Source organism: Salmo salar, chromosome ssa10 (genome assembly GCF_905237065.1).
Source record: "Salmo salar chromosome ssa10, Ssal_v3.1, whole genome shotgun sequence".
Lineage (NCBI taxonomy): Eukaryota > Metazoa > Chordata > Actinopteri > Salmoniformes > Salmonidae > Salmo > Salmo salar.
The window spans coordinates 107,707,908-107,720,892 of NC_059451.1; the positions used below are offsets into that span (position 1 = coordinate 107,707,908).

General features: G+C 45.3%; 1 protein-coding gene across 5 annotated transcripts in view; it reads left to right on the forward strand.

Moving 5' to 3' along the window:
- The first annotated feature begins 4,182 nt into the window (after positions 1-4,182).
- Positions 4,183-12,985, forward strand: part of LOC106561447 (cyclic nucleotide-gated cation channel beta-1) — a 34,402-nt gene continuing 25,599 nt past the window's right edge. For all 5 annotated transcript variants that reach the window (XM_014125412.2, XM_014125416.2, XM_014125413.2 and 2 more), the window contains exons 1-2: positions 4,183-4,371; positions 11,880-12,176. The gene's annotated coding sequence lies outside the window, so the exon portion shown is untranslated. The remainder of the gene's footprint in view (positions 4,372-11,879; positions 12,177-12,985) is intronic.

Here is a 12,985-nt window from a genome sequence, read left to right on the forward strand (position 1 = left end):
ATTGAAACCAGATGAGCCTGAACCGAATCTTCCAAGTGTGCCAGAGTCAACAACCCAATCGCTGGAGGATGCTGAGACTCCGACAGGCAGGTGGACACCCTTCATAGAGAGCATCAAGAAAGAGGCTGAGGGCATAGCTATGGCTACCATGGAGGAATGGTAAGCAAGGAGTCAGACAAGATCAAATATCTCAAAGTAATTTATGTAGAATATCACAGCAGCCTACACACAGTCACTATTTTACACATTGTCTGGTTATGGTGATCCAACAGAAGTTGCATATCTTCTCATTGGGTTAACCAGAATTTTTTTCCCTTCAGTCTAAAGGAGTAAGTTAAATGAGAAATAAAGTTGGCTAAATAAAGTTAGCTTAATATGACGTAGTAATATCCCAGCAATGTGCACATCTCTGCAGGATGACCCAGGACTGTGTGGATTTGGTGTGAACGGAGGAGGAGGTGGCCAGACACACAGCTGAGACGGCCATCAGGCAGATGCATGATGCCCAATCAATCAAACTGTCCATTCAAAGCCAGGAAGCCATTCTGGAGGAAGACGAAGACCCAGAGTAAGTTTTCACTCAGGCTTAGCATCCTCAGAGTCCCCTGCCTACTCCAGAACAAATGCATAGGCTATCTCCAACCACCTGCCCTACACTTGTATAGCATTTTAAATGTAGCATTTATTGGGGTCATGGTTTAAGAGACAACTGGCCATGCCTGTACATGTGTGGGAGGGGAGGTAAGGCTGTCTCATCCCTGTCATGCCTTGAACAGGTTACACATGCTACAGGAGGAGGAGAGTGAGGTGGATCACTCTAAGAATAAGATGACAGAGTAAGATTAACCCGCTCATATTTATTTTATCAGGTAAGTTGACTGAGAACACATTCTCATTTACATCAACAACCTGGCGAATAGTTCCAGGGGAGAGGGATGAATGAGCCAATTGTAAGATGGGGATGATTAGGTGACCATGATGGTATGAGGGCCAGATTGGGAATTTAGTCAGGACACCAGGGTTAACACCCCTACTCTTACAATAAGTACCATGGGATCTTTAGTGACCACAGAGAGTCAGGACACCCATTTAACATCCCATCCAAAAGACAGCACCCTACACAGGGCAATGTCCCCAATCATTGTCCTGGGATATTTAGACCAGAGAAAGGGTGCCTCCTACAGGCCCTCCAACACCACCTGGTCTCCCATCCAGGACCAACCCTGCTTAGCAAGCCAGCAGTGGGATGCAGGGTGGTATGCTCCTGGCTCTTAGAAAAAAAGGTGCTAACTAGAACCTAAAAGGGTTCTTCCGCTGTCCTCATAGGAGAACCCTTTGAAGAACCCTTTTCACAGAGTTCTACATGGTAACCAAAAGGGTTCTACTGGAACCAAAAAGTGTTCTCCTATTGCGAAAGCCGAAGAACCCTTTTAAAATAAGATTGTGTAATTAACCAAAACATAGAGAGGGGAACATGCCCATAAAAGTTCTCCCTTCTAAAATTCCCTAGCTGCCTCAATGCTTTACAGAGTTGAAAAAAAACAGTATATGTGTTTGCACTATCGATTGGTAACTTGTTACACCAATGTAAAATATTTTCCACTGCAGAACCTGAAAGTGCTTTGTGTCATAGTTATTTAGGTTCCCAATATCATAACCAGTTTCGTTCCAAATCCCTCATGGATGTTCATTACTGATTCCCACTGCTTTGGCATAATTTTACCACAGAGTTTCTCAATCCAGAGGCGCAGCATCGCAAGACCTTCGGGAACGCTTGCGAAACAGACCAAGCAGACCAGGCCAGGGAATGAGAGAAGTGAAAAATTCTTCCTTAGTTGTTAATTTTCTCGAAATCTAAAGGCACAACCTAGACTGAACAAAAATTTTAACACAACATGTAAAGTATTGGTCGCATGTTTCATGAGCTGAAATAAAAGATCCCAGAAATGTTCCATACGCAACAAAAGCCTATTTCTCTCAAATTTTGTGCACACATTTTTTCACATCCCAGTTAGTGAGCATTTCTCCTTTGCCAAGATAATCCATCCACCTGACAGGTGTAGCATATCAATAATTTAATTAAACAGCATGATCATTACACAGGTGCACCTTGTGCTGGGGACAATGAAAGGCCACTCTAAAATGTGCAGTTTTGTCACGCAACACAATGCCACAGATGTCCCATAACCCACTTCCAACGTTGTTTTAGAGAATTTGGCAGTACATCCAACCGGCCTCACAACCGCAGACCACGTGTAACCACGCCAGCCCAGGACCACCACATACTGGTTGGATGCTGAGAAGTATTTCAGTCTGTAATAAAGCCCTTTTGTGGGGAAAAACTCATTCTGATTGGCTGGGCCTGGCTCCCAAGTGGGTGGGCCTATTGCTGCGCCCCTGCCCAGTCATTACCTGTATAAAAGACACCTGGGAGCCAGAAAACTTTCTGATTTGAGAGGGGGTCAAATACTTATTTCCCTCATTAAAATGCAAATCAATTTTATAACATTTTTGACATGCGTTTGTCAGGATTTTTTTGTTGTTATTCTGTCTCTCACTGTTCAAATAAACCTACCATTAAAATTATAGACTGATAATTTCTTTGTCAGTGGGCAAACGTACAAAATCAGCAGGGGATCAAATACTTTTTTCCCTCACTGTACATATCCCAACCAGAAGCCATGGATTACAGGCAACATCTGCACCGAGCTAAAGGCTAGAGTTGCCGCTTTCAAGGAGCGGGACACTAATCTGAACGCTTATAAGCAATCCTGCTATGCCTTCAGACGAACCATCAAACAGGCAAAGCATCAATACAGGACTAAGATTGAATCCTACTCCACTGGCACTGACGCTCGCCGGATGTGGCAAGGCTTGCAAACTATTACGTACTACAAAGGGAAACCCAGCTGCGAGCTGCCCAGTAACGCAGGCCTACCAAACGTCGGAGAGGGAGTATACATGACACACGCTCTCCGTAGCCGATGTGAGCAAGACCTTTAAACAGGTCAACATTCACAAGGCTGCGGGGCCAGATGGATTACCAAGTCTGTAATACCTACATGTTTTAAGCAGTCCACCTGTACTCCTGTTCACTGTGTGGCCAAGCACCACTCCAACAGCATCATTAAGTTTGCTGACGACACAACAATGGTAGGCCTGATCGCAGGCCACCCGGACTATTTACATTGACAACCCCCCCTTTGTTTTTAAACTGCTGTGACTCGCTGTTTATTATCAATGCATAGTCCCTTTCCCCCTACCTACATGTACAAATTACCTCGACTAACCTGTACCCCCTGCACATTGACTCGGTTCCGGTACCCCCTGTATATAGCCTCGGTATTGTTATTTTATTGTGTTATTTTTAACATTAATTTTTTTTACTTGAGATTATTAGGTAAATATTTTCTTAACTAGATTTTTTGAACTGCATTGCTGGTTAAGGGCTTGTAAGTAAGCATTTCACGGTAAGGTTGTATTACACCTGTTGTATTTGGAGCATGTGACAAATAACATTTGATTTGATTACCAAAAACGATTAGACAGCCTACAGGGATGAGGTAGGAACGCTGACATTATGGTGTCAGGTAAACAACCTCTCCCTCAACGTCAGCAAAACAAAGGAGCTGATTGTGGACTTCAGGAGGAATCAGGCTGGGCACGCCCCCATCCTCATCAACATGGCCGATGTGGAGACGGTCAAAAACTTCAAGTTCCTTGGCATACACATTTCCAAGGAGCTGAAATGGTCAAATCACACGGACACAGTTGTGAAGAAGGCACGACAGCGACTCTTTAACCACTCCTAACCTCCCACGCACCCACCTCTTCCGGCTGCTCCCCCATTGACATTTAAATGTTTATCCCCCCTCCACAATGTACAATTACCCTGCCTACACCCCAATGGACATTTATATGTATCATTGTTAGAGTTGTAAATATGTATATATTATCATAGTTGTTTTATTGTTTCATTCACACCTACACCGCTGGAGCTCGGAGCTTAAGTATTTCACTGTACACTTCAACTACATCAACGAACCTGTGCATGTGACAAAATACACATCTAATCAAAACATTTGATGTAATCATAACCACGACATCGTTTCCCCTGGCAACCGCTGGTCCCCTCTCGACGGTTGCCTAGTAACTGAGCGGGCCTCCTGTTTTTCGCTTCAACGCGGGTGAAGGGTGGCTAAGGTTTGGGCTCGAGCGAATCCATTGAGGTAGACGATTCTCTCTCTATTTCAAAACTTTTAAACAGAGCAAAACGTTCGTTGACTTGACAACAGATTCGTTAATGTCGCAAAGATGAGTCTTGGGAGGTAAACTATTACCGAATGCACTCGAAATCTGTTGAGTGTTCAAGTGAGTAGCCTCAAGCCTGCCTTGTCCATATTGCATGCGAATTGTTTTTGACCAAGTGTAACGTTAGTCTATCAGATGTAACACTTTGAGTACACCTGTTGCTAACTGTTTACTGGCAAACTAAATGTCTGAAAATATATTTTGTTTATGTTTAACTTTACACTTATTTCTTCTATTGAATTTTCTTGGTTGACTACTGAACTGGTTGCTAGGTTGATTACATAATGCACGGTATTAGTAGGATTGGCAAGTGACATGTTGTTGTTATACCTATGCAATAGTGTCAGGCAGTTATAGGGGGGAGGCATTGGGATCATCAGGGAGCAACATTTTGCAGTGACCAGGGCTGTAAATGATCATTTTTCATTGGTATCTCTGGTGTTCCCAACTTTAAAAAGTTAGGAGCACCACATGAAATGTAGGAGGATCTGAAAATAAGATTACTTTTTTTTTTTGATTGAGATACAGCCTATATTGAGCCGAAATGAATTCTAGCTACTTTTGAAGCACGTGTTGTGCCCTGGAAACTAATATGTAACACTAAAAACTTTAGTTTATTATAAAATCTAAAATATTGACATGAATACATGTCATTGAAATTACAAAAGTAATTTGTGGAATATTAGGTTTCTACATTGTGTAAAAGCACAATTTTCTTATTGAGACAGGACAAATTGGCGCCGGAGGAGATGGCTGCCGTTTTACGGTCCCCGATCCAATTGTGCTATTGTGTGTGTTTTTTCGCGTTATTTGTTACTTATTTTGTACATAATGCTTATGCCACCGTTTCTTATGACCGAAAAGAGCTTCTAGATATCAGGACAGCGATTACTCACCCCTTACTGGAAGAATCCTTTTTTTTTCTCTTTAACGAGTCAGACGTGAAGTATTTACTCCAGACACCCGACAAGGCCCTCATCCCCGTCATTCGTAGGAGAAAGAGACGGAGATATCGGGGACGTAGGTCTGGGTGCCCTGTAAGGATCCGACTGCGAGTGGGTAATCTGCCTTTACCATCAATCCTATTAGCCAACGTACAATCACTGGATGATAAAATAGACGAACTACGAGCACGTATATCCTACCAACGGGACATTAAAAACTGTAATATCTTATGTTTCACTGAGTCGTGACTGAACGTCAACATGAATAACATACAGCTGCTGGGTTTTACACTTTTTTGTTAGGATAGAACAGCAGCCTCTGGTAAGACATGGGGTGGCGGTCTAAGTATATTTGTAAACAACAGCTGGTGCATGAAATCTACAGAAGTCTCAAGGTTTTGCTCTCCTGAGGTAGAGTATGTCATGATAAACTGTAGACCACACTATTGACCAAGAGAGTTTTCATCTACAGTGGGGGGAAAAAGTATTTTATCCCCTGCTGATTTTGTACGTTTGCCCACTGATAAAGAAAGGATCAGTCTATAATTTTAATGGTAGGTTTATTTGAAAAGTGAGACAGAATAACAACAACAAAAAATCCAGAAAAACGCATGTCAAAAATGTTATAAATTGATTTGCATTTTAATGAGGGAAATAATTATTTGACTTTAACCGTAACCTTAACCACACTATTAACCTTACGCGTAACCCTAACCTTAAAGCTGCAATTTGTAACTTTTTGGGTGACTCGACCAAATTCACATAGAAATGTGAGTTATAGATATGTCTTTCTCATTGAAAGAAAATCAAAGTTATTTCTATTGTGGCAGACCAGGGGGTTAGGTCAAAACGTTTACACAGATCAGACACGGACAGAGTAGGATTAGCTCAATTTCAAAGGTGTTTATTAAAATAATAGTCCAAAAGAAATAGTCTCCCCCAAGAGACCCTCTCCGGGATACCGTCTTCTGGGCTCCGGGTCTTGCTGTGTCCTGTGGGGATCAAAACTGAACTCCCTCCTGTTACCTCTGATACCATCCCCAACTATACGGGAGTCCTTTCCTCCCCCAGTCTGTTCCCTGTGTGCCTCCCTTCTGGCAGCTTTATGGGACTTGTACAGCTGGTGAGGAATCGGCCCTTGATTACTCACCAATCCCCAATCAGCCCCAATTAGTCCTGGCCGGAGATCCCGTCGAGACCTGGCATGTCCAGCAGATGGAGCCATCGCCACGTGATGTATACTCTGTCTGCCACCAGGCCTCGACGAGTCTCCCCCTGGTGGCTGACCTGCTGTATGCCACCCCCCCAGCTCTGTCGGGGAGGGGACTGTCATCAGTGCGACGTATGTCTCCCTTCTCGATAGGGCATCCGCGTTTCCATGCTTCGCCCCTGACCTGTGCACAACAGAAAAAGAGAAGCGTTGAAGGGACAAGAACCACCTGAGGACCCAATCGTTTGTGTCCCTTCCCCTGGCCATCCAGACCAGGGGAGCATGGTCTGTGACCAGGGTGAAGTGGGTACCTAACAGCTAATACTTCACCGCTAGACACTCTCTCAATAACAGTATTTTTTTCTCTCTGGGTATCAGCTTTCGGCTGATGTACATGATGGGGTGCACCTCCCCATGTATCTGGGACAGAGTGGTCCCTAGTCCTGTGTCACATGCATCCGTCTGGACCAACATAGGCACCTGGAAATCGGCGTTACGAAAATCGGATGGGAGCACAGCGCTTCCTTCAAGCGGCTGAACGCCGCTTCTATCTTGTCCGTCCATTTCCCTGTTTTCGGGAGGCGGGCCCTGGTTAGATCGGTGAGGGAGGAAGCTATAGCCGCAAAGTTGGGGATAAACCGGCTATAGTATCCTGCCAGTCCCAGGAAGGACTTGACCTGTGTCTTGGTGCGTGGAACAGGCCAGTCACGTACCGCGGGAACCTTCCTGTCCTGGGGCTTGACGTTCCCCCGTCCGATCAAATACCCCAGGTACTCCACCTCCTCGAACACTAGTTTGCTTTTCTTGGGGTTCGCGGTCAACCCGGCTTGTCCAGCACCGCCTGGAAGCGTGTCAGGTGCTCTTCCCAACCTTGGCTGTGGATGATAATATCATCCAAATATGCCGCTGCGTACTACTGGTGTGGTCGAAGTACTTCGTTCATCAGTCGCTGGAATGTGGGCTGTGCTCCGTGGACACCGAACGGGAGCACGCGGTACTGATACAGTCCGTCTGGTGTCGAAAACGCCGTCTTCTCCCGGGAGGAGGCTGCCAACAGTACCTGCCAATATCCTTTGGTCAGGTCAAGGGTGCTGATGTACCGGGCCTTTCCCAATCGGACGATGAGCTCGTTCACCCTCGGGAAGGGGGGAGGCGTCGAACAAGCTTATGTCGTTCACACCCCGGAAATCATTACAGAAGCACAGGCTACCGTCCGGTCTGGACACCAACACGATGGGGCTGCACCATGCACTGTGAGACTCTTCAACGACCTCCATCCTCAGCCTAGCCTCCACTTCCTGTTCCTCTGCCTTCCTTCGGGCCTCCGGAATCCGATATGTTTTTAACATTTTAGTCATTTAGCAGACGCTCTTATCCAGAGCGACTTACAGTAGTGAATGCATACATTTCATACATTTTTCCCCCCCGTACTGGTCCCTCGTGGGAATCGAACCCACAACCCTGGCGTTGCAAACACCATGCTCTACCAACTGAGCCACAGGGGACTTGATACAGGTTGGTCAACCATTTGCTTCCGGGCCGCACAGGCGATGGGTCGTCCTCGCTCTCTTCTTCGGACGGCTTGTACCTTCTTCCTCAGCTCGTGCCCCCACAGGGTCGCGAAGAGTGGACAATCTCGTCCCACTAGGAGAGGTACCGGCAACTCTGGTACTGCACCCACCATCATCTGGCAGTTCCCTTGTGGCGTCACGATGTTGGCCCATATGGTTGGATACCGCTTTGTGTCCCCGTGAACACAGGAAATGGACATCTCCCTACCCCGTTCGGACTTCTGGTTCAGCAGGTTCATGGTTACGAGGGTAACCATACTTCCGGAGTCTAATAGAGCTTCCGTGTCGTGTCCGTCAACCATCACCGGGACCATGGGTGCAGTTATATTCGTGGTGTGCCCAACAGGAGGTGACGTAGTTCACTGCGTGACCCACTTCGCTTCCGGGGCTTGCTGATGGCATCGACTCCTCTTGAGCCGGGCAATTCCAGGCCATGTGCCCCCACGGGCACCACACTCAAAACACCTTCTTTGGTCTCCATCTACCTGGGGTCGTCGGTGGCGGGTTCGGCCCTACCCCAGCAGTCTCTCCACGCGTTTGCGGTCCTTTGGCCCTGCCGACTGTCGGTTCGGGGTACCCAGCAGTGGGGCTGTCCTTCCGACTCCTCGAATGGGTTGTCGACTTGACTCGGCTCCCACTCAGCAGGGCCTGAGTGTTCTGATGCATCTCCACTGCTTCCAGGAGGCCCTCAAAGGTCTGGGGCACGCATAGACTCGCTGCCCTTTTCATTTTGTGGGGTAGTGCCCATAGGAAGCGATCCAGGACCACTTTTTCTAAGATGGAGAGGGTGGGTACATCAGTTAGGAGCCATCCCCTGGTGACGCGTAGTAAGTCGCTCATCTGGGCTCGGGGGATGCGTCGGCTACGAACCTCCAGTTGTGGAATAGTTGAGCCCGTTGGGCCAGGCTGTACCCGTAGCGGCTGAGTATCTCCCGTTTGAATCCGTCGTAGTTAGTTGCCTGTTCATCGTTCAGGTCCCAATATGCCTTTTTGGCATTCCCAGAGAAAGAACAGGGCCAGCAGACTGGCCCACTTCTGCCTTGGCCATCCTTCCGGTAGTGCTGTCTGTTCAAACATATAGAGGTAGGTTTCGATGTCGTCACCTGTTAGCTTGATTAACCTCTCTGGGCTAGGCAGGACGAATTCGTCCCACCTACGTAACAGCCAGTGTAATCCAGTGGCGCGATTTTCAAATACCTTAAAAATCCTATTACTTCAATTTCTCAAACATATGACTATTTTACAGCTGTTTAAAGACAAGACTCTCGTTAATCTAACCACACTGTCCGATTTCAAAAAGGCTTTACAACGAAAGCAAAACATTAGATTATGTCAGCAGAGTACCCAGCCAGAAATAATCAGACACCCATTTTTCAAGCTAGCATATAATGTCACAAAAACCCAGAAGACAGCTAAATGCAGCACTAACCTTTGATGATCTTCATCAGATGACAACCCTAGGACATTATGTTATACAATACATGCATGTTTTGTTCAATCAAGTTCATATTTATATCAAAAAACAGCTTTTACATTAGCATGTGATGTTCAGAACTAGCATACCCCACGCAAACTTCCGGGGAATTTACTAACAATTTACTAAATTACTCACGATAAACGTTCACAAAAAGCATAACAATTATTTTAAGAATTATAGATACAGAACTCCTCTATGCACTCTATGTCCGATTTTAAAATAGCTTTTTGGTGAAAGCACATTTTGCAATATTCTAAGTACATAGCCCTGCCATCACGGGCTAGCTATTTAGACACCCGTCAAGTTTAGCCTTCACCAAAATCAGATTTACTATAACAAAAATGTTCTTACCTTTGTTGTCTTCGTCAGAATGCACTCCCAGGACTTCTACTTCAATAACAAATGTTGGTTTGGTCCCAAATAATCCATCGTTATATCCGAATAGCGGCGTTTTGTTCGTGCGTTCCAGAAACTATCCAAAATGGTAAATAAGAGTCGCGCGCATGGCGCAATTCGTGACAAAAAAAATCTAAATATTCCATTACCGTACTTCCAAGCATGTCAACCGCTGTTTAAAATCCATTTTTATGCCATTTTTCTCGTAAAAAAGCGATAATATTCCGACCGGGAATATCCTTTTAGGTAAACAGACAAAGGAAAAGAAAGCTTTCGGTCGACGCGGGCACGAGCCTGAGTCTCACAGTACTGTAACCAGCCACTACCCAAACGCGCTACTTTGTTTCAGCCAGAGCCTGCAAAGCCACGATTCAGCATTTTGCCGCCTTCTGAGAGACCATGTGAGCCGTAGAAAGGGTCACGTAAGAGCAGAGATCCCCTGTAATTGATAGAGATGGCAAAGAAGTTCAAGAAATTGTCAGACGGTACTTCCGGTACAGAATCTTCTCAGGTTTTGACCTGCCATTTGAGTTCTGTTATACTCACAGACACCATTCAAACAGTTTTAGAAACTTTGGAGTGTTTTCTATCCAAAGCCAATAATTATATGCATATTCTAGTTACTGGGCAGGAGTAGTAACCAGATTAAATCGGGTACGTTTTTTATCCAGCCGTGTCAATACTGCCCCCTAGCCCTAACAGGTTAAAAACTGGTTTGGATGTGATTCAATAGACACCCCTCCTTGTAGCTTCCTGATTTCCTCAGTGAGGCGGACGTTTTGTAGCCGCTGTTCCTCCAGTGTTCGTTCCTGCACCGCCTGTTGGGCTTGTTGGGCCCGGATGAACTGAGCTATCAACTCGTCCATGCTGATGCTGCATAAACGTCAACCCTGATCTGACCACGTTGTCAGAGTGCACGCATTCTCCACCACTTGTGGCAGACCAGGGGGTTGGGTCAAAACGTTTACCAAGATCAGACACGGACAGAGTAGGATTAGCTCAGTTTCAAAGGTGTTTATTAAAATAATAGTCCAAAAGAAAAGAATAGGTCTACCCCAAGAGACCCTCTCCGGGATACTGTCTTCTGGGCTCCGGGTCTTGCTGTGTCCTGTGGGGATCAAAACTGAACTCCCTCCTGTTACCTCTGGTACCATCCCCAACTATACGGGAGTCCTTTCCTCCCCCAGTCTGTTCCCTGTGTGCTGCCCTTCAGGCAGCTTTATGGGACCTGTACAGCTGATGAGCAATCAGCCCTTGATTACTCACCAATCCCCAATCAGCCCCAATTTAGTCCTGGCCGGAGATCCCGTCGAGACCTGGCACGTCCAGTAGATGGAGCCATCGCCTCGTGATGGATACTCCGTCTGCCATCAGGCCTCGACGAGTCTCCCCCTGGTGGCTGACCTGCTGTACGCCACACAATGCTTCCCATGCTTAAGTTCTGTTTTTGCGTCCTTCACTTTCGGTTTTGTATGCTAGCTTCAAACAGCTGAAAGTACAGTATTTTTGATTATGGACAATATATTTTACAATGGTTTAGATGGTACAATGATTCTCTACACATACTTGCTTGTTTTGTCATATAAACTGAAATTAGGCAAACTATTACAATTTCAGCAACCAGGAAATGGCGGAGCGATTTCTGCAAAGGGCATCTTTAAATGAAGACCAAAAAGCACATTTTTGTTTTCATGAATTCTTATGATATAGACAATTTTTATTTTGTGGCTGTGGTAACTAATGACAACCCGGCGATCCGCTATAGGAAGATTAAAAATGTTATGCCAGACATATATAGGTCAGATCTTTTGACCTGGTTGGGCTAGAAGAAATCCATTTTCACTGTAGTAATGGGGCAACCATGACGCTATCGAATCACTTTTTTCCCATGCTGTGTTAATTTTTATTTGTTCATATCACTGTATGCACATTTCTTTGATGTGGCCCCTAACTGCACCTGTACTATACAGTAGGTGCCAGGTGTGTCCCGCTGAGGAGGACCCAGTGGAGGCAGCAGAGAGTGTCCCTCAGTCAGAGCCAGAGAGGCTGCATCACCCGACATTGAACCAGAACCTCAGGAGGAGCCAGAGCCCCAGAGGGCCTCTCCATCCCCTCGTTCAAGCCCAGAGCCAGAACGATTCAAGACAGTAGAGCCTGAACCTAAACCAAAGGCCCAGGACGCCAAAGTAGCACCTGAACCGGTGACCCAACAACCACAGAAAGCAGAGGAGGCAGAGGACTGCAATAAACCTGACACCACTACCAAGGTATTGTCAAAGCCATGGTTTTCGTTGTAACGCATATGGAAAAGAATCATGAAATTAAAATAATCATTTTGAATGGCAGAAGTAGATTATTTGTATAAAAATCTAGTAAGAATCAGGTAAGATACAAATAATGATTTGTACATATATCTTCTATATCAACATTGAAATGGTGTATGTTTGGCTTTGTATGACAAACACAATCGAATACATGAAGATGGCCACTTTCCTACATGGACATTGTATGACATATTGACAAAATACATGAATATGAGTAATCTATGAATATTATAAGAAAAGTGTATGTTTTGACATGTAACCACTACAAAATAAATGCTTTTCTTATAAAACAAAAACATGACAATTACTGTAAGAAAAATACAATATTAATGCTGGGCTCCTACTGGACAGTTGATATACTGTATCTACAGCTATGCCTTTGGTCAACTATCCAGGATTTTAACCAAGCCCAGCCCTGCTTATCTTTGATATTTGTCAGTGATTACTACCAATGTGCTATCGTGAGAATGATTGTTGAGCGATCTCAACTTAATAACTAAATAGAGTCACTTCTGCTATCAAAAAGTAATTATTCTTCCTTCTCCTGTCTTCCTCCTCCCTCTCCTCCTCCTGTCCTCCCCACTTCCTCCTCTTCTCCTCTTTCTGCTTTCCCCCTTCCTCCTCCTGCTCCTCCTCGCGGCAGACTTTGCTTCTTTCTTCAATATGTGTGACTTTGCGTGCGTTAATGGCGTCAGACAGTTGTATGCAAGTGCTTTGAAATGTGTATGTCCCATGTATATGAGACCTTAGAA